Source organism: Myxocyprinus asiaticus, chromosome 38 (genome assembly GCF_019703515.2).
Source record: "Myxocyprinus asiaticus isolate MX2 ecotype Aquarium Trade chromosome 38, UBuf_Myxa_2, whole genome shotgun sequence".
NCBI lineage: Eukaryota > Metazoa > Chordata > Actinopteri > Cypriniformes > Catostomidae > Myxocyprinus > Myxocyprinus asiaticus.
The window spans coordinates 21348770-21369744 of record NC_059381.1 but is presented as its reverse complement, the minus strand read 5'-3'; positions in this window follow the sequence as shown (position 1 = coordinate 21369744).

The window sequence follows — 20975 nt, the reverse complement described above, 5'->3', positions numbered from 1 at the left end:
TTGCAGTTTTAATAATTACTGTGATTCATGTAGCAACCAGCTTTTCCGATTGGGAATCTGCTGTCATTACATCAGAGCTCCTTGGTCTAACAACACAGAAACAGTTCAAAATAAGAGCTCTACCAAAATAAAAGCTCAATTTATGTAAAACAGTTATGACAGAAATAGATCACTACTGTATAGTTATGTAATATTCACTGTTATACTACTACTACTAATAATAAATCAATAGTTACTGTGTTATATTTAAGCAATATCTCATATTTGTAATTCTCTATTATGCAGCATTTTATTTGACAAAAATAATTCCAATGTTGTATTTAGGATTGTGCTGTGAGGTTCTGTATAAAATCCCTTCATTTGATAAAAAATAATTAATAATTAAACACAATTTTGATAATAAAACTGAAATAAACTGCTAATATTGAGTTAAAAAAAAAAACAGGTATCGGACTCTGTATCGGCGAGTACAAAAAAAAAAAAAAAGTATTGGTACTCGTACTCATTCTCAAAAAATGGTATAGGAACTTCGCACATGAATGTATCAAAGCGATTCCCATGATTTCTTTTTTCTGCTCTAAACTCAAATACATCTTTTCAGTGTTTACCATGCACACCAATTCTTTTCATGTGGAGGTCAAAGCTCTGCATAAAGCTTGCTTGAACAGTGTGTTGTAGGGATGGGTGAGACCACTTATTTCCTTTATGATCCATAGAACTATGATTACTATGGCTGTACAACAATGGCTTAAACCATGGTTAAACTATGGTTACTGTCACTGATCTATAATATAGATACAGTATAAAGATCAGTGGTTAATGTAGTAAAACCATGGTTAATTTTTGTAAGGTTAAACAAAACAGAAGTTTAATAATTTTCAATTTTAGGTCTATAAATGTAAAAGTTATTGATTTTAAAAATAAAATTTTAAATGACAGATTTTACCCCAAGAATTTGCAGAAACAAAATCTATTTAATAGAGGTATCGGTATCCGCATCGGCAATATTGGCCTTGATAGTATTTGGTATCAGATCAAAAAGAGAATATGTGGTATCACCCATCCCTACTGGGTTGTTGTGAGGCAGCAGCTGGGTTGTTGCATCAGAGAGACTCGAAGTGAGCGGGGGGGGGGTGTACATTAGCTGCATTTCAACTATAGGGCCAATTGAAGGCGTGCTACCAGGGCCAGTAGCATTTCCACTGTCACTTCAGGGGCTGCCTCATAGAAGCTTCCTCGGGGCCAAAGCTAATAGAAAAAATCAATAATAAAATGTATTGTTTCAACTGTCAGTGAAAATGACCCAGCCACTAACCCAGCGGCTGGGTAACACAAAAACTATGCAACACTGAGAAAATAACTTGAAAAATGCCCCAACAGGCTCAACCCAGCATTTGAGTGGAAAAAAATAATCTAGCATGTGGTCTAGAGTGTGGTCTGTTGAGAATATAAAGCATAGAGTGGATGTACAAATTGAAACAGAGGAGAGAGGAATAGGTTAAATCCATATCTACCTATCTCTCTATCTGCCCGCCCGCCCATTCAGGTTGTGGATGATGCCACAAGTTCTCTTATTTTAAAGTTTAATTTGCTTCATGGATTTTCTTTTCTTTGAGATCAAAGATTGCTTCCTGCTTGGCATTGCACTAAAAGGGATGTATTAGTTTAATTCAAGCAGAGCATGATAATGGCCTTCACACTGTTCTTGCTTCATTTACCTTTGAATATATTGTAATAGAGGCTTTCTTTGTAGTTGTACTTGCCGGTTAAGGATGACTCTGATGTTGATCACACTAGGGAATGTAAATGGCAGTATTTGCAAGTCAGATCTGTACATTTGAATTTTGCATGTTAATGAAGTGACAAGGTGTTTGAAAGATGCTGAATGCTTGACGGCAATTTTGGAGGAGACCAGGAGAGTTTTGGTGAAGACATGCCATGATGAACAAACAGATAAGGACAGGGAAATAAGTTGGTGAGAGCATTATGCTTAAAAGTCCTTGACAGGGAATTGTTTTGGCAAAGAAGTGCTTTAGAGCGCTTTAATTGACTTTGCTTTGCTGCTCTGTTTGGCACCCTTCTAGTACCTTAATGACTGTCAAGAGGTTTAATTAATTCTTAAATGCTGTGTCATTCCACAGAGGTTGCAAACTTGAATGAATTTGGGTTCAGACTGATAAACACAGTATTAAGAAAAGAGCCCCACTTCATTACTTCCATCTCTCAAAAATACAATTATTTAGCTGAACTTAATCCAATTGCATGAAGTGATTCCACACACTGAAAAAGGGTTTTCTGAAAATGTAATTGAACTTTAAACTCTTCTCAATACCTTGTGTAGCCTAAACTGAACTGAATTGTGTAAAATGCAATAAAACCAAACATTAAGCTTTGAATACAGGACCTGTAAAATACCTATCCATAAGCTCCACTCTTCACCACAATGGTAACACCAAAACTCCAACATAACAGAAAGTCTTCTAAATCCAATCTTAACAGAACATTAAAAACCAACATAATCAGCTAAAAACACTTTTAATGCTCAAAAACACATAAAATAACACTTTATTTCAGCGTTTACTTTCCCTATCAGTCCCATGCAATACAGCAAAAACGACAATGGATATTGTTCATCTAGTCACAGTGCAAATGTTTTAAGTAAACATCAATTAATCAAATGTAAATTGATTGTACACAATGGCAAAATGTTCAAGAATTGTATTGTATTAGCATTTTAATTAAGTACATTAAACAAGCAGCAAAACTGATTATTTGAATGCTGGAAGGTTGAAGAGCTTACAGGTCGAAACAACTAAATGAAAAATTTCTTTACGCAAGCTTTTAGACCATGAAACTACTGACAGTCTTCTAAATGGACTACCATCCTCCCCCACCTTATTTCTCAGATTCCTCTGCAGTTTTACTGCACTTAAAGTAATTTCAAAGGCACAGTACACTTTTCACATTTGATCCGTTTAGCTACTTGTTCTACATTCGTATGCAGGAGGTTTAAACGTTTTCTCAAATATAATTATTTTGAGTCATTTTACCAATCTGAATCTGTAGGTTTGGAAGACTCAATTCAGCACATCAGAGAAAATGCTTGCTGGGAAGGCCTGGGCTTAAAAGTTGTCTACCAAGTACTCTACTCAACGTTTTCTCACTTAAAGTGAATAATGCATTGGGTGAATAATGAATTTGCTTGTGATTGCTGCAAAGTACAGTACACAAACCCACAACATGTTTGTAACACAATACTGCCACAACAGTATGTGGTCATGTATTTACATTAATTTAAATGAAAAATGAAAACATAAAATTTTTATGAAGTGCATCCATCATACAAAAATTATTAATTAAAATTGGACCTCTATTTAATGTTCTGTTATGATGGAATTTAGAAGATTTTTTGTTATGTTGGAGCCAAGATCCATATGTTGGGGGTTACCATTGTGGTGAAGAGTGGAGCTCATACAAACAAATATAATCATAATTGCACGTTAGAACAATTTTATTTCCTTTCAGTGACCTCACTGTTTTTTTAAGGTGATGTGTATAATTTAATTTAATTTTTTATGATAAAATATTTTGTGCAAATACTGTTTGAAAACAGTAATTTATTTGCAGATCAGTTCAGTGATGCTAGTGGCACAGAAAAAAACAAATTAACAATTAATTTTAAGTACATGTCTTGGTAAGATCAGAGAAACATTTTACCTGCTGGTCCTGTATGTAACTATCTTTCTCATGAGAAGACATTGATGAAAGTTAAAAGACTCATGGTGTGATATTCATAATGAAGTTCGATAAACAGCTCAGCAGCAGGTTGATTAACACAGTAGAGAAACTGTGGTAATTTTGCCCAACTCATTACACGTTTTTTTTTTTTTTTTATTGAACAATATCATGTACAAACAACATGGCAACATTTATACATCATTGCAATATAACAATGAGATCAGGTGCAAAAGAGCATAACAAAAAATATAAAATAATAATAATAATAATAATAATAATAATAATAATAAATAAAAAATAAAATAAAAAAATAAACCAAAACCAAAAAGCTAGGGTTTGTTTTTCAAATAATATTCTTCTATTATATCAAGAAGTTTTTTTGCATTTGTACTTTTCATCAACATAAGGGCATTTGCATAAGAAAGAAACATATTGTGAAATACAGAAAACCTGGGTATATATTTAGATTTGTGTATATAAAATTTCCCAAGAATAAGGATATTATTAATCAGAAAATCGTCTTTGTTGCTGTTCATAACAAGTCCATAGACAATGTCCTTATGAGAGAAGACATCAAGAAGAGGAATCTTTGGGTAAAGCCACTCATGAATATCAAGCCATAAAGCATCAACATACATACATTGGAAAAATAAATGATCTGTAGTTTCAATATTATCACAAAATACACAATTACCAGTTTCAATTCCAAATCTTAGTCATACAAATTCACTGGAGGGATAAACATTGTTTAAAATTTTTAAATGAATTTCCTTAGCTTTGGGAGTTAATGGGAATTTTAAATAATTTGTTCGTAACCTGTAAATTGTTTCTTTTGAGAAAAACTGTGAAATAAAGTTTCTATAAACTACATTAGGGAATAAAATATTATCAAACTTATTTCTGATAGTTTTGTTGGGAAACTTAGTTTCTTTGAAATCGCAACCTCCAATTAAAAGTGATGGAAGACTCAGGGTGGTGGGATTAGAATTTGGAAGAAATCCTTAAATTAGACATATAATAGAGTTGGGGATAGCTTTGATTATAGAATTAAATGTGTTCTGATTACAGGTTATATCATATTTAAGACAGAAATTCTCATATGATATAAAACATCCTCTGCTATTGACTAAATGAAGCACCAACCAGATACATTTCTCCATCCAGTCCTTATTATACAGTGATTTGTTTCTTATTGTGATATATCTATTATTCCATATTGGGGTCTTATGTGGCGTAAAATTATGATTATATAAAAGCTTCCATTACAACAAGACTTTGTAAGCAGTACAACAAGACTTGCTGGTGAAACTGTAATAGTTTGATAGGAAGACGTTGGGGAGTGAAATCACATCTAAGTAAAAATTCTATCCCTGCCAATTTTTTTAAAAATTTCTCTGGGAATATGAAACCAAAGGTTGTTGTTAATTAGAAAAGATTTTAACCAGTTAATTTTCAGGGTACCATTTATGAAATCAAAGTCAATGGCTTGTAGACCTCCATCTTTGAAATCTTTAGTCAACTTTGCTCTTTTAATGTAATGAACTTTCTTTCTCCAGATATAATCAAAATTAACCTGATACATTTTTTTAATCACTTTATTTGGAATTGCCAATGAGTATGCAGGATAGATGCACCTTGATAAACTATCCATTTTAGTTAAAAATATTCTTCCCAATAAACTAATATCTCTCAATAACCATGAGTTAAGTTTAGTTTGACATTTATCAACTACTTTCCACAGGTTCATATTTTCGTGTTCAGTTGAGTCTTTGGAAATATATATTCCTAAATATTTCACTGTGGATTTTATGGGGATGTTATAGGCTTCGGTTAACTGACTTTGATGAATTGGCATTAACTCACCTTTGTTCAGATATAATTTTAAGCCAGAAGCTTTAGAAAAGGTGTGAATCGTTTGTAGAATTTTGGGAACTTCTGACAGCTGCTTCATAAAAATGGTAGTATCGTCAGCTAAATGGCTGATGATTACTGGTTGCCCAAAAAGCCTCTAATGGTGCTATGTTTGAATTTTTATTAAAGATAGAAAGCAGCTCTGTAGTCATTATAAAGAGACATGGGGATAAGGGGCAACCCTGTTTAACTCCATGTTTGATAGAGAATCAGGGTGATGTACCTCCTGGTAAGGAAATGGAACTATTTGAATTTTCATAAAGAGATTCTATAATTCTTCTAAATTTCTTTCCAAAACCAAATATTCTTAAAACAATGGAAAATAAATGGGTGTTCAATTGAATCGGATGCCTTAAAGAAATCGAGAAATAAAATAAAACCATCATCATCTATAACATGACTATAATCTAAAATGTCTTGACATTTTAAACAAATATTATTGTGGATTGGTCTTCCTTTCATAAAACCAGATTGAGACTCACTTATAATATTATGTAGGAATTTGTTCAATCTGCTAGCATATATAATAGTTAAAATTTTGTAATCAGTGTTTAATAACGTAATGGGTCTAAAGTTATCTAGAACTTTTGGGTCCTTATCCGGTTTAGGGATTAAAGTTATTACACCTTGTTTCATAGTAGGTGGTAATGTCATATTATCCGTAGCTTCTTTCAACATAAGAGAGAAAGGATCTTTTAATAAACCCCAGAAGTGCTTATAGAAATTGGCTGTAAGGCCATCACTACCTGGAGATTTGTTTAAAGATAAGCTGTCTACAGCTTTATCCAGCTCATCAGAGGTAATGTCAGCATCACATAACAACACACACTCATCATCTATGCTGGGAATTAAATCTTTAATTTGGCTGAAGAAGAATTCAGCATCATCCGAGGAAAAGGCTAAGGAATATAATTTTTTAAAGAAAGAGACAGCTTCCTTAGCAATCAAAGTTCGATCTGTAACTACATTACCATTAATCAATAATGCTTTAATTGAAAGTATCTCCTGCCTGTTTTCTAGATGACAAAAATATACTGTGCTTCTTTCCCCTTCACTCATTACACATGTGGTCACATGAAAACACTTGCACTATATTAGTGACTAGAGAGCTATATAAACAGCTCATTAAGGCTCTGTTCAGACTGCAGGCAAATCTGATTTTTTCTCAAATCAGATCTTTTCAGGCAGACTGTCCGCACTATTAATTGCAAGTGATCAAATCAGATTTGCATGTTCAGACATAACCAACCTATCTGCATGGGTTGCTTTGGTAACGACGTAGGCGTACCCACGTGACGATGCTTTCAAAACAGATGTGGGGAAAAATGGAGGTGCATCATCTCGCTCTCCAAATAAACGCCCTGTCCAGTCGCGGTGCAGAACTCCTCTGTCGCACAAGAAAAAACTCAGCTACGGAGGAGACTAGTAAATATTGTGATGTTCCGTGCTGCAGTCACCGATTTTTGATGTCATCGTTGTGTGTCGTGTTAAGAGTGACGCAAAAGACCATTTGAAATCCGATTTGAGCAGCCAGAGCGTCCGGACTGAGACTGAACAAGGCCTAAGACTTACTTTGGGACTGGAATAAACAAAACGTCCAATTCATCAGTTTGATGATTTGGTCCATCTCAAAGAGGCCAATCACAAATGTGAGTGTACACCCCAAAGTTTGCCTGACATATTTTTTCCTAGAGAGCTAGTGTCAGGGGTTGGGGCAGAGGTATGGACCCAAACACAGAGTTCAAAACCAAAATACTTAATACAAACTCCCACAAGGGGAAAAAAACAAAACAAAACAAACAAACAACCAACCAACCAACCCCGAAGGGGACAAAGGGAAATCCAGGCTGGGTGAGCAGGCACGACACAACTGAAAACAAGACGAACTGACACTGGATAGCAAACACGAGGAGCCTAATATAGGGAGAGAAATCAAGGGTTAAGACAGGGCAGATGTGACTAATGAAACAATAATGAGCAAACAAGGAGGCGGGGTATGACGTCAGACAGAGAAACACGCAGCGATACAGAAACCATAACAAAGCTGCGTGTACTCACAAGACAGAAAACACCCGAATGACATGAGCGCACGTCCCAAAGACAATGAGGTGATGTACTCTCATGCCAATCGACAAACAAGATGAGCAAATGCGTAGTGACACTAAGCAAAGCAATGCCGCATTCTCACACAAAACAAAACCTGAGCATACATCAATGCACGCAACAGGCGACGAAACGAGACAGGACACTTGTGTGAGTGTTCAACTATACACGCACCCGATACCAAAGACCGAAGTGACCGAACATCAGCACAACATGAAGACCGCTTGCGGCCCGGGCGCGAGAGACAGTCACAAAGATGGACATGAGCGCATGCAGCCAGGTGACACAAGCGCAATGCACCCACGTCAATAACAGACAGACAAGGATCATGGATGTCCAAGTCCCGACACAGACTGGAACCGAACTAGACAGGAAGTCGGGACCCAGACACCATACTCCAGGCATGAAACACAACAGACAGAAGAGCGCGCATCAGGGAATAAAACAGAGACTGCGCGCTCACACAAAGACAGACATGGGCGGACAATGACATGGTCCCGTCAGACCAAAACCCACACTGACAAAGTGACGGGAACCATTACAGCTAGACCATCCTGAAAGTGTACTGTTAAAGTAGCCAGTTGAAGTCAGAAGTTTACATACACTTAGGAGGAAGTCATTAAAACAAATTTTTTTAACCACTCCACAGGTTTAGCATTAGCAAACTATAGTTTTGACAAGTCGTTTAGGGCATCTACTTTGTGCATGACACAAGTAAGTTTTCCAACAATTGTTTACAGACAGATTTTTTACTTTTAATTGACTATATCACAATTCCAGTGGGTCAGATGTTTATATACACTAAGTTAACTGTGCCTTGGAAAATTGCTTGTAAAATTCCAGAAAATGATGCCAAGCCTACAGACAAATAGCCAGTTAGCTTCTGATAGGAGGTGTACTGGATTGCAAGTGTACCTGTGGATGTATTTTACCTTCAAACTCAGTGCCTCTTTGCTTGACATCATAGGAAAATCAAAAGAAATCATCCAAGACTACAGAAAAAAAATTGTGGACCTCCACAAGTCTGGTTCATCCTTAGGAGCAATTTCCAAATGCCTGTAGGTACCACGTTCATCTGTACAAACAACAGTATGCAAGTATAAACACCATGGGACCACGCAGCCATCATACTGCTTAGGAATGAGATGCATTCAACTCCTAGAGATGAACGTAGTTTGGTGCGAAAAGTGAAAATCAATCCCAGAACAACAGCAAAGGACCTTGTGAAGATGCTGGAGGAAACAGGTAGACAAGTATCTATATCCACAGTAAAACGATTCCTATATCGACATAACCTGAAAAGCTGCTCAGCAATGAAGAAGCCACAGCTCCAAAACCGGCATAAAAAAGCCAGACTACAGTTTGCAAGTGCACATGGGGACAAAGATCTTACTTTTTGGAGAAATGTCCTCTGGTCTGATAAAACAAGCCGAAGAACACCATCCCAACCGTGAAGCATGGGGGTGGCAACATCATGTTGTGGGGGTGCTTTGCTACTGGAGGGACTGGTGCACTTCACAAAATAGATGGCATCATGAGGAAGGAAAATGATGTGGATATATTGAAGCAACATCTCAAGACATCAGCCAGGAAGTTAAAGCTCTGTCGCAAATGGGTCTTCCAAATGGACAATGACCCCAAGCATACCTCAAGTTGTGGCACAAAGGCTTAAGGACAACAAAGTCAAGGTATTGGAGTGGCAATCACAAAGCCCTGATCTCAATCTGATTGAAAATTTGTGGGCAGAACTGAAAAAGCATGTGCGAGCAAGGAGGCCTTCAAACCTGACTCAGTTACACCAGTTCTGTCTGGAGGAATGGTCCAAAATTCCAGCAACTTATTGTGAGAAGCTTGTTGAAGGCTACCCAAAATGTTTGACCCAGGTTAAACAATTTAAAGGCAATGCTACCAAATATTAACAAAGTGTATGTAAAACTCTGACCCACTGGGAATGTGATAAAAGAAATAAAAGCTGAAATAAATAATTCTCTCTACTATTATTCTGACATTTCACATTCTTAAAATAAAGTAGTGATCCTAACTGACCTAAGCCAGGGAATGTTTTCAACGATTAAATGTCAGGAATTGTGAAAAACTGAGTTTAAATGTATTTGCACTAGGTATTTGTATTTGTATTAGGCACATAAGATGTTTTACAAAAACATTTGTCTTAAGATGGTTATTTACCTCTTCAGCTGTAGTGTGCCAATTAAGCAATATCACACGAGCAAGAGTGCGATATGGCCCTACATCAGCATTGCTGTGATTCGGCCGCAGGCTGAGTGCCATAGGTAATCACAGCAGTGCTGATTTAGGGCCATATTGCACAATTGCTCATGTGATATTGCTTATATACAACAGTTCAATGAACAAGTAAATGTAAAAAAATTTTTGAAAAACTGAGTATTCACAATTTTGTGAGATTTCACAAAAAACGCATTTGTGCATGGAACTACTTTTGCCTTACGCCACGTATCAGAATCTGCCATTGCTGGTTCAAACCAAATGATGCATCCAAGCCTCTCAAAAACATTACATCAGAACTGCTAGTAAAACAGCTTGGGCTGTTTCTAAAATGTTATTGGAGAAACAATGATGTGTGTGTGTGTGTGTGTGTGTGTGTGTGTGTGTGTGTCTGTGTGTGAGAGAGAGAGAGAGAGAGAGAGAGATGGAGTGTGTGCGATCACCTGTTGATGATGCTGTAGTGTAGTCTGTTAGCTTTCTGAAGATAATGTAATTTTGGTATATATATATATATATTCACATCTACAAAAATCAATGTATATTTAACTATCCTGTAAACCTATGAACTGACCAAGACTACTATTAATTACATTTTCATTACATATGAACAGCAACACTGTTCAATCTTTCAGCAGATATCATCGACCTGAGGTAATCCTTTAAATGCCTTAAACTAAAAAATGTTCTCTCAGCAGAAGCAGAGGATGCAGGAATGACTAAGTATAGGCAGATCAGCTTTGAAACTTCATTGTACAATCGACCTGCAACACCAAGATCTTTCAGCTCTTTGATTACGTCTTTCACAGAGCTGGCATGTTTTCTGGACATCAGCTCAGGCAGGACAGAAAGTTGATTCTTCAGACGATCAAAATACAAGTAATCTCTAAAGTGATCAATGACCAACTTCAAATCTTGTGCATTGAATCCATCTGGATTTGTAGAAGTTAAAATGAGCCTTTCAATCGAGTCACACACATCAAATGTCTTTTGACTGAAACGGTAGTCTATGTTACTCATGAGGAGATCTAGAATTTCAAAATAACTCCTCTTGTAGTACTCTGTGCTAAAAGAATGAGCTGTGTCAGGTCTCAAGTCTTTCTTTTTTGAAGTATGCCTTGGGATCTTGGGTGGGTTAACATCCAGCTCTTCAAGTTTGTTGAGACAGGTTTCCCAAAGTGAAGAAAAAGTTCCATCAGATCTCTGAGCATTCAAAATCATCTTGGTTTTCAAGGCAGCTTTTTTAGCTTCAGCAGCAGATATATCTGGATGCTACACTACATGATTTCTCAATAGGTTCTAGAACTTTCTAACAAACAGTAAGCCCAAACAAAAACTCAAAGTTCAAGACAAGTCCACTCAGTCTTTTGCCATTCATTGTATTCCTGAGATAACTCTTCAGGCGACGTTGACAGCTGAATGAGCACTCCGCAGTTGCGGTGGATACAGGCATGGTTAAGAGAATCTGGTTAAGTGGCATACCATGAATCGCTATGTACCTTACAGGGGTTCTTTTTGTTCTGTGTATATTAATCAGTGTGATTGTAACACTTTGTTATGTGAAATTTAAAATTTAGAGGGGGAAAAAACTTCAGGCGCCACTGAATGTATGCAGTGTGTACGGACTTATGGCTGCTGGCACCACTGAGCATATGCATTTTGGTGTGCAGCGTGTTTGACCGGCTGACATCATTTACGTATAAATTATGTATATAAGTCACATTGGATTCTAAATTGCAGTACCTCTCAGATGATGAAAAAAAAAACTTCATTTGTATTCCGGAAAATACGGTAACTATCAAAAGAACACCACAACCTAAAATAACCTAAATAGGATTCAACATTTTAATAGTTTCCATTGGAATTTTGAGTCAGTGAATCAATCATTGACTAATCATTTACATCCCTAACACAGAGCTATAATCAAGTCCCACCACTGTACTGCATAGTTTAGCTTTAAGTTTCCAACTCTCCTCAAACACACCTAAACAAGGTCTGCAGGATCACAGATGCCATCTTTTTGCAAGCAACATAAAATCATATATTAATATAGATAATTGAATCGTTCAAGATTTTTTTTTTCTTTTTGAGGGGATCATAAAAGAGACATTTTTTTTCACTCTCTGCTGCATTTTGTTTTAAGGTGTTTTTAGGTTTAATGATTCTAATCATCACTTAACACTTATTTACTAACCTGTTCAAACTCTCACTGCTAGGTGATGAGGTGCCAGCTGTCTCCGTTTGCTGGTCATGTCTGTTTACATAAACACCAATTACTCATATGGTTACTATCATGGACCTAACATGTTCACTCACTAGGTTGAATGATTCTTATCATCACTTAACTTACTTGTTTTGGACATTTACTTAATCTAACTTAATAAACTGTTTACTAACCTGTTCAAACTCTCACTGCTGGGTGATGAGTTACCAGCAGTCTCCACTTGTTGCTTCTGTCTGTTTGCAAAAACACCACTTACTCATTTGGACCTTACATCTTACTGCACTCATTAATTTTGATGTTTGTAATTGTCACTTTTAGGGGTGGGCGATATAAGCAAATATTGTACTGTGAAATTCTTAACACTTTTGGTTAACCATTTATTGTGATATACATTTTTTTTTATGGAAACTGAATAAACTTCTGAAAGAATCAAGTTCCTTTTTGATTTAAAACAATGTACAGAGTAATGGAAGTTCCATATCCACTATGTCCAATGAAAGGACTTAAATAAAATATTGTTTTTAATAATTAGTTAGCAAGCTCTTTGTTTCAGTATTTACAAAACAAATTTAAATATTGCTGAATAAAATACTATCAATGTCTGCTTTCATTTTTAAATTTCAGTTAGTTTTCATTTTAAACATCTTTAGGTGTCTTCACTCTCCCCTTGCTGTATGCCGAGAAAAGTGCACATTTAAATGAAAAATAACACACAACCAACTAATGATGGCTACAAATGCACATTCCCTACCAAACGGCGGCACTTTTCGTCACCACGATAGCAAGGATACATGAAAACTTCTCGTGGTTGACAGTTGACACATTTCTATCCCTATATTGATGTAATCAGTAAATCGCCCTCCTCAAGTCACTTAAAATTGTTTCTTGACATCATCTTTTAGCCTCCCAAATCCCTTGACAAACCTTTTGAAGAAATAAACTGCTCTATTGAGCTGCACGTGCGCACCTCATGGTAGCTTTGGAAATCGCTCACAAAAACCTAGCTAGCTAGCACTATCCACTACTGCATAGAAAAATGCTCAAAAGTTAATCAACATTTGCCAAGCTAGCAAGCAAATTAAACATACAAGCAATTTACATAATGCTAAATATGACAATCCATACTTTGTTTTATTACTCCTGACACATTTTCACTGGTTGTCAAGTTAATTGTGAGTATGTTGGCTACTACACTCAGCCATGCTATACACATGTACGTTACATGTTAGTCTTTTAGAATAATACGATGTTAAACATTAAATGGTAAAAGTCTAAATCTATAATACACTATAAACAAATAATCAATATGTATTACAGATAGCTATTTTATCCTCACATTCGCTGCTCATGATTCTCATAGGCAGGAAATATGGCTACTCTGAAGCAGCACATTCAGTTAAGCAGCAGGGCAACCAATTGATTTTGACCAATCACAATGCGAAAGGTAAAGTCAGGACTGGATCACATATGTGGATTCTATTTTGAACTACCAGAGCTAAAAATGCAGGTTAATGAAGCCAAAATAACGGAGAAAAGTAGTATTGCCATGGCAATACTTAAACTAAAAGTAGTATTGCAATGGCAATACTGGCAATACTGGTGGCAGCGGCCATGCATGTATATGCAGTGCATTCAGAAAGTATTCAGACCCCTTTTTTTAAAATGTTGCAGCCTTATGCTAAAATATATTTAAAAAAATTAAAAAAAATTCATATCAATCTACAATCCATACCCCATAATGACAAAGCAAAAACCAGATTTTTGATAACTTTGCAAATGTATTAAAAAGAAAAAAAATGAAATATCACATTGACATACACAGATCAGCCACAATATTAAAACCACCTGCCAAATATTGTGTAGACCCCCCTCGCGCCACCAAAACAGTGCCAACCCGCATCTCAGAATAGCATTCTGAGATGCTATTCTTCTCACCACAGTTGTACAGAGCGGTTATCTGAGTTACCGAAGACTTTGTCAGTTCGAACCAGTCTGGCCATTCTAGGTTGATCTCTCTCGTCAACAAGGCATTTCTGTCCACAGAACTGCCGCTCACTGGATGTTTTTTGGTTTTGGCATCATTCTGAGTAAATTCTAGAGACTTGTGTGAGAAAATCCCAGGAGATCAGCAGTTACAGAAATGCTCAAATCAGCCCGTCTGGCACCAACAATCATCCATGTGATTATCTAATCAGCCAATTGCGTGGCAGCAATGCAGTTTATTACAATCATGCAGATATGGGTCATGAGCTTCAGTTACTGAGGGAAAATTTGATATCAGTGATTTGGACTGTGGCATGATTGTTGGTGCCACATGGGCTGGTTTGAGTATGTACAAGACAATACAAGAGTTGCTAAGGGACAACTCTGTGAATGTCCTTGAGTGGCCCAGCCAGAGCCCGGACTTGAACCCAATCGAACATCTGGAGAGACCTGAAAATGGCTGTCCACCGATGGTCCCCTTCCAACCTGACAGAGCTTGAGAGGATCTGCAGAGAAGAATGGCAGAAAATCCCCAAATCCAGGTGTGCAAAGCTTGTCACATTATACCCAAAAAGACTTGAGGCTGTAATCGCTGCCAAAGGTGCTTCAACTAAGTCCTGAGTTAATGGTCTGAATACTTATGTCAATGTGATATTTAAGTTTTTTCTTTTTAATACATTTGCAAAGTTATAAAAAATCTGTTTTTTTCATAGTCATTATGGGGTATGGAGTGTAGATTGATGTGAAAAAAAAAAAAGAATTTAAAGCATTTTAGCAAAAGGCTGCAACATGACATAATGTGAAAATAATTAAGGGGTCTGAATACTTACGGAATGCACTGTATATATAATTATGAAGAGCTTTCCTAATTTGTGACCAGTAACATGACAATCTTTGAGCCAGTATTCACAAATGAAATGTTCAGAGAGGCAGAAGAGGGCACTTTCTTGTGGCTCTTTAATTTAGCCAACTTTAGAATGGCTATATTTTATTGGCACGCTTCTACCTGCAGATGGGAACAGACAGAGACAGAAACACAGTCTCAGCCCAAAATGAAAGTGCTATCCAATTTCTGAATGGTGCTATTAGTGATAATTACATAATTATTGGCTCTAGTTGGTAAAACAGATACCTTTGTGAACACACTCTGCGAACAAATTATCACCCTTCCTACACATATTTAAAGATGTATAAGAGTCTCAGGCTGTAGGGCCAAAGACATTCATGTGATGAAAGAACTGATTCTGAAAGAAAAATATTGTGGATATAAATTTAAGGTACTTAATGTTTAAATTGCATCTGAAACCATAAAATATGTGAAAATCAGCTCAGACGTCTTGTAGTTAATTTACTGTCTGACTCTAAATTATAACTGTAATGGAGCAAAACTCATATGGTAACTACTAATCACATTATTTTTATGTTGCTGACTGGTACTTGCCTGCCAGAAGCTTTTCTGTTTATATATATCCACTCTTTTATGTGTGTTTGTCCCTGCATATAGCCATCTGAGATAATGGGGCCTATTCTTAGAGTGCTAGTGTTAAACGCATCACAATGCTTTAAGTCATAAGCGCAAAGTCAGTGGGCATGGTCATGAAGTTTTGGTATGTTTGTGCAAGTATGCGCTAAGTCTAGGCACCAGTGGGATCGCCCGCGCATCAAGCAAATGGGCTGGGTCAAGTGCAGTTTAATTCTGAGGTTCTTCTCCGGTTATTACAGCGTCTGCGTCCTATCATATAGTCTATTCCCTCAAGCACCAGCAATATAACAAAGATAGCATATTCATATGAAGTTGGTAGTGTAAATGGACTGTATGCAATGAATTGAAAATTACGTTCTTTTGTGCATTAACTGCGTCCTTGATGAATGTCATGCATATTTCTATGACAGTGACATGACCTGTCCTTTTATAAGCATGAAAAATGTGATTGTCATCTGAATTTGTATGTACGCTCTGTTAAATTAAAGAGAATGTAAGTATTATTAATAATTTTCAAACTTCAAATGAAATGAAATTATAATCAAAATAATGAAGTGGTAAAATAAAAAAATTAAATAAATCATACCAAATCCAAACATCTTACTCTCTCCTCCTTCCACCGGCCCCTTTTGCAGAGAAAAATCACTCTCAACAACAGGTGAAAAATTACTAGTAGGCTACAAATTAAATCATAAATACAATTGTAAATAGACAATAATAATAATACATATAAACATAACAATAATAATAATAATAATAATAATAACTGAAAAAATAAACCATGGCCTATATAAAGTTGAACAAAAATTTCATAATTTTTTTTTTTCAGCAAATGGCTTCAACAGCGATTGTCAAGGACAATATTTGATGTTCTGTAATTTCAGAATTTGGACATGAACTTTATCACCACCTTCTGGTGGAATCTCCAAATTGCAAATGCAAAAATTGTATTTGGACTTGAGAAGTGATATTGAAACGTCTTGCAATTTCCTATTTCTCTGGAAAATAACAAATTGTGCTTTGCACCACTTCATTATTGTACAATACACACACAGTTTGCATGCCTACACCCACAGTAGTGCAAACACTCCCTCCCACGCCCACTTGCACTGACACGAAAATTGCGCTTAGAATTAGCGTTTTCATGAAAATGGGATTAACTAATGTCGTAATGTGTAGAACTGTGCTTTGTGCACTCACAAAAATAGACCCCCATTTAACAGAAGTACGACACAAAGCCATCATAAATACAGAAATATTTTTAACTATTCTAATAAAATGTTCACTGGAAAGCCGTGAGTTGGAAATGATCTCCTCAATCCAGTCATCTCTGTTGATGGAAAACCATAGTGAAGCCCTCGGTTCCCTATCTGTCACTCACTCGACGTTGTGTCGATGTAGTGACACTAGGGGTCACTCTTGGGAGCCTGAGACACCTCTGGTCTTTGATTAAAGGCCAATGAAAATTGGTGAGTGGTATTTGCATGCAACTCCCCCGGACATACGCGTATAAAAGGAGCTGGTATGCAACAACTTATTCAGATTTTCTCTTCGGAGCCGAACGGTCATGCTCATTGAGCTGAATACTACTGTTCATTCACCTCTGCTGGATCTGATGGCGTATTTCAGCGGCTTCTCCCTCCTCTGCACTGGTGCACTGCAGAGAATGCCCCTGGGCACCTCGGCAGAAAAACAAGAGAGTATATTTTCTGAAAGAGCTTTTTCTTTGTGTATAGAGTGTATATTTCTCTAAAAAAGCGGCACACACGGAACGTCTTTTTAAAGACGCGTCTTTTAAAAGATGCCTTTCCGATTGTGTGTTCTTCCTGGTTGCGGTCGTTATCTCTCAACTTCGGATGGTCATGATCGCTGTCTTTCGTGTCTGGGCGCGACCCACACGGAGGCAGCGTTTGTGGATGGTTCACGTTCTCATTGTGAGAACATGACCATGGCAATGTTGCGGTCGCACCCAAGCGGCTCCCCGCCTCGGTCCTTCTACCTACGGGTATGAGGCCAGCATGGCTAGCACTGGGGGCGATTTGGGGACCCCAATGGGATCGTCTCCGCCGGGTATCCCCCCGCGGACCTCCCATTCCCCAGCATGCTCGTCTGCCCCAATCGGGCTTCCGGATGACTTCGCCGGCTCGTCTCACGGCGAGTCTGGCTTCTTGTTCGGAGCCCGCGAAGATGATGAGCTCTCGAGCGCAGCATCGGAGAGCGGACATGTCCAGTCGGACGCAGAAGCCTCAGCTGGGCTTCACCCTTCTGGGACGATTGCCCAGTCACAGGCTGATGCCAAAATGATGGATATGCTTTCCCAGGCGGCCGCGAGCGTCGGGTTAGAGTGGAACCCTCCGCTCTCCCCTGAACCCTCGCGGCTTAATGATTGGTTCCTGGGCTCGCGGCGCTGCTCAAAGCAGCCACGCCCCGCTCCAGTGCCATTCTTCCCGGAAGTGCACGAGGAGCTGACGAAATTGTGGGAGGCACCTTTTACTGCCTGGCCCCGATTCCGCAGTTCCCCCACTCTCACTACCCTCGATGGCGGGGCGGCCAGGGGCTATACGGCGATTCCCCTGGTGGATAAGGTGCTCGCGGTGCACCTATGCCCTCAGAGTGCCACCACCTGGCGCGGACACCCTAAGCTCCCATCCAAGCCCTGTAGGTTCACATTGTCCCTGACGGCTAAAGCCTACAGCGCTGCTGGACAAGCCGCCTCTGCCCTGCATGCCATGGCTCTCCTGCAGGTCCGCCAAGGCATTGAAAGAACTGCACGAGGGTAGTTTCACCCCAGATTTGATGCAGGAATTGCGCTCGGCGACCGACCTCGCTCTCCGAACGACGAAGGTCACGGTGCGGTCTCTCGGGCAGACAATGGCCACACTAGTGGTCCAGGAGCACCACCTTTGGCTCAACCTGGTCGAGATGGGTGAGGCCGACAAGACACGGTTCCTTGCTGCCCCCATTTCCCAGGCTGGCCTATTCGGCGACACCGTCGAGGACTTTGCCCAGCAGTTCTCGGTGGTGAAGCAGCAGACAGAGGCAATCCGGCACATCCTGCCCCGGCGTGGCTCAAGATCCCGCACCCCATCTGCTCGTCGCCAAGGGCGTCCCCCTGTGGTGACTGCACCAGCTCTGCCGCAGCCCGCCCCTTCGGCCCAGCCCCGGCGTGGAGCCCACCGCAGGAAGCAGATGCCACCCGTCTCACAGCCGGCACCTAAGAACCCACAGAGGTCCTCAAAGCACCCCTGAGACGGTCGACCCAGGGACGAGGGAACCCACTCACGGTGGAGGGCCAGGCAGAAAATCTTTTGTTGCCTTTTTGTTTGATTTCGCCACATGCTCAAGTGGCTGCGGTACCCAACAGTTCAGCAAAAGAGCGGCTTCCTTCCTCCCTGGGTCACATATCCGGTGTGCACATTGTCACCACGACTACCGTCCATGGGTTTTTTCTTGCAGGATTGGCACTCCAGCGGTGGCCTTTCCACCCCTGAGCGCCCAGCTGTGGCACACAGCCACCCCCGATGTGGCAGTCTCCATGGATTATGAGGACAGGCCTCTTCCTCCCCCGTCCTGTCCTTGCTGTGTCCGGTGCGCACTTTACGCATCTATTTGGATCGCACGCAGAGCTTTAGAATCTCTGAGCAGCTCTTTAGAATCTCTGAGCAGCTCTTTGTCTGCTTTGGTGCACAGCAGAAAGGAAGCGCTGTCTCCAAGCAGAGGATCGCCCACTGGCTCATTGACGCCATAACTATGGCATATCTCGCCCAGGACATGCTGCCACCAGTAGGGCTACGAGCCCATTCTACCAGGGGTGTAGCGGCTTCCTGGGCCCTGACCAGAGGTGCCTCTCTAACAGACATTTGTAGAGCAGCGGGCTGGGCAACACCCAACACCTTTGCAAGGTTCTACAACCCCTGGGTGGAACCAGTTTCGTCCCAGGTAGTGGCACGCAACACAAGCGGATAAGCCCGGGATAGCCGGCCGGGTGTATTGCTTGCAAATAGCGCCTTTCATCTCCTTTTGAGCTGAGGACGTGCGCCATTAATTCCCAGTAGTGTTCACAAGTTTGTCCCCTGGTTGACTTCCTCCAAGCCCTGTGGCAGTCGAGTTTTCTGAGAGATTTGCTGCCGGCCCAGTACAGGTGCTAACTAAGAGTCCTGTTCTGGAGTAGGTGCTCCGCATGTGGCGGTTCCCTGAAAGGCTAACCCCATGCGATATATATCTTCTGCTAATTCATTTCCCTGTTGGCAAACTGCATCTTCCTCGGGCAGAGCCCTTCTGCCCCAGTCTCCATGTTTGTAGTAACTCCTCCCCCATTGGGCAGGATCTACCTTGAAGACTCTCCACATGATTGGAAAGACCATGTGAAGTATCCTTCCACTTAAATATCCCCCCCTCTCTTTCGGCGAGGTGTGGTCTCTGCTGTGTCTTCCCCTTGGGAGGGACACCCCCGACTAGACCTGGCGGCCCAGTTGGATAATCCCCCTTCTTTTTTAGGGAGTGGAAAAAAGAGAAGGGGAAAAGGGGCCACGACTGGGTTAAGCCTGTCTCTATCTCTTGGGTAGTCAACTTGTCCCCAAAAAGGGCTGTTCGACACTCATAACTATGTTGGGGGAGGTTGCGTGTTGACCTGGTGTGCTGGCTATGAGGCACACAGTAGTCTGCCCACCACACACCGCCAGTTCACGTAACACAGTTCAGCCAATTGTGGAGTTTCATATAGGGACCTCTAGTGTCACTACATCAACACAACGTCGAGTGAGTGACAGATAGGGAATGTCATGGTTACTTGTGTAACCTCCGTTCCCTGATTGTGTCCCTCCTGCCACAATGCTGAACTACCCGCTGAAATGGCCGGACCTTATATCGGCTCCTCAGCATAAAACCTGAATGAGTGGTTGCATACCAGCTCCTTTTATACCCGTATGTCTGGGGGAGTAGCATGCAAATACCACTCGCCAATTTTCATTCACCCAAAAATGAAAATTCTCGCATCATTTACTCACCCAGATGTGTATGACAATTTCTTTTTTTCTACTGAACACAAACGATGATTTTTAGAAGAATATTTTAGCTCTGTAGGTCCATACAATGCAAGTGACTGGGTACCAAAATTTTGAAGCTTCAAAAATCACATAAAGGCAGTATAAAAGTAATCAATAAGACTCCAGTGGTTTAATCCATATCTTCAAAAGGTGTGGGTGAAAAACAGATCAATATTTAAGTCCTTTTTTAATATAAATTCTCCTCCCTGCCCAGTAGGTGGCGATATGCACGAAGAATGCAAATCGC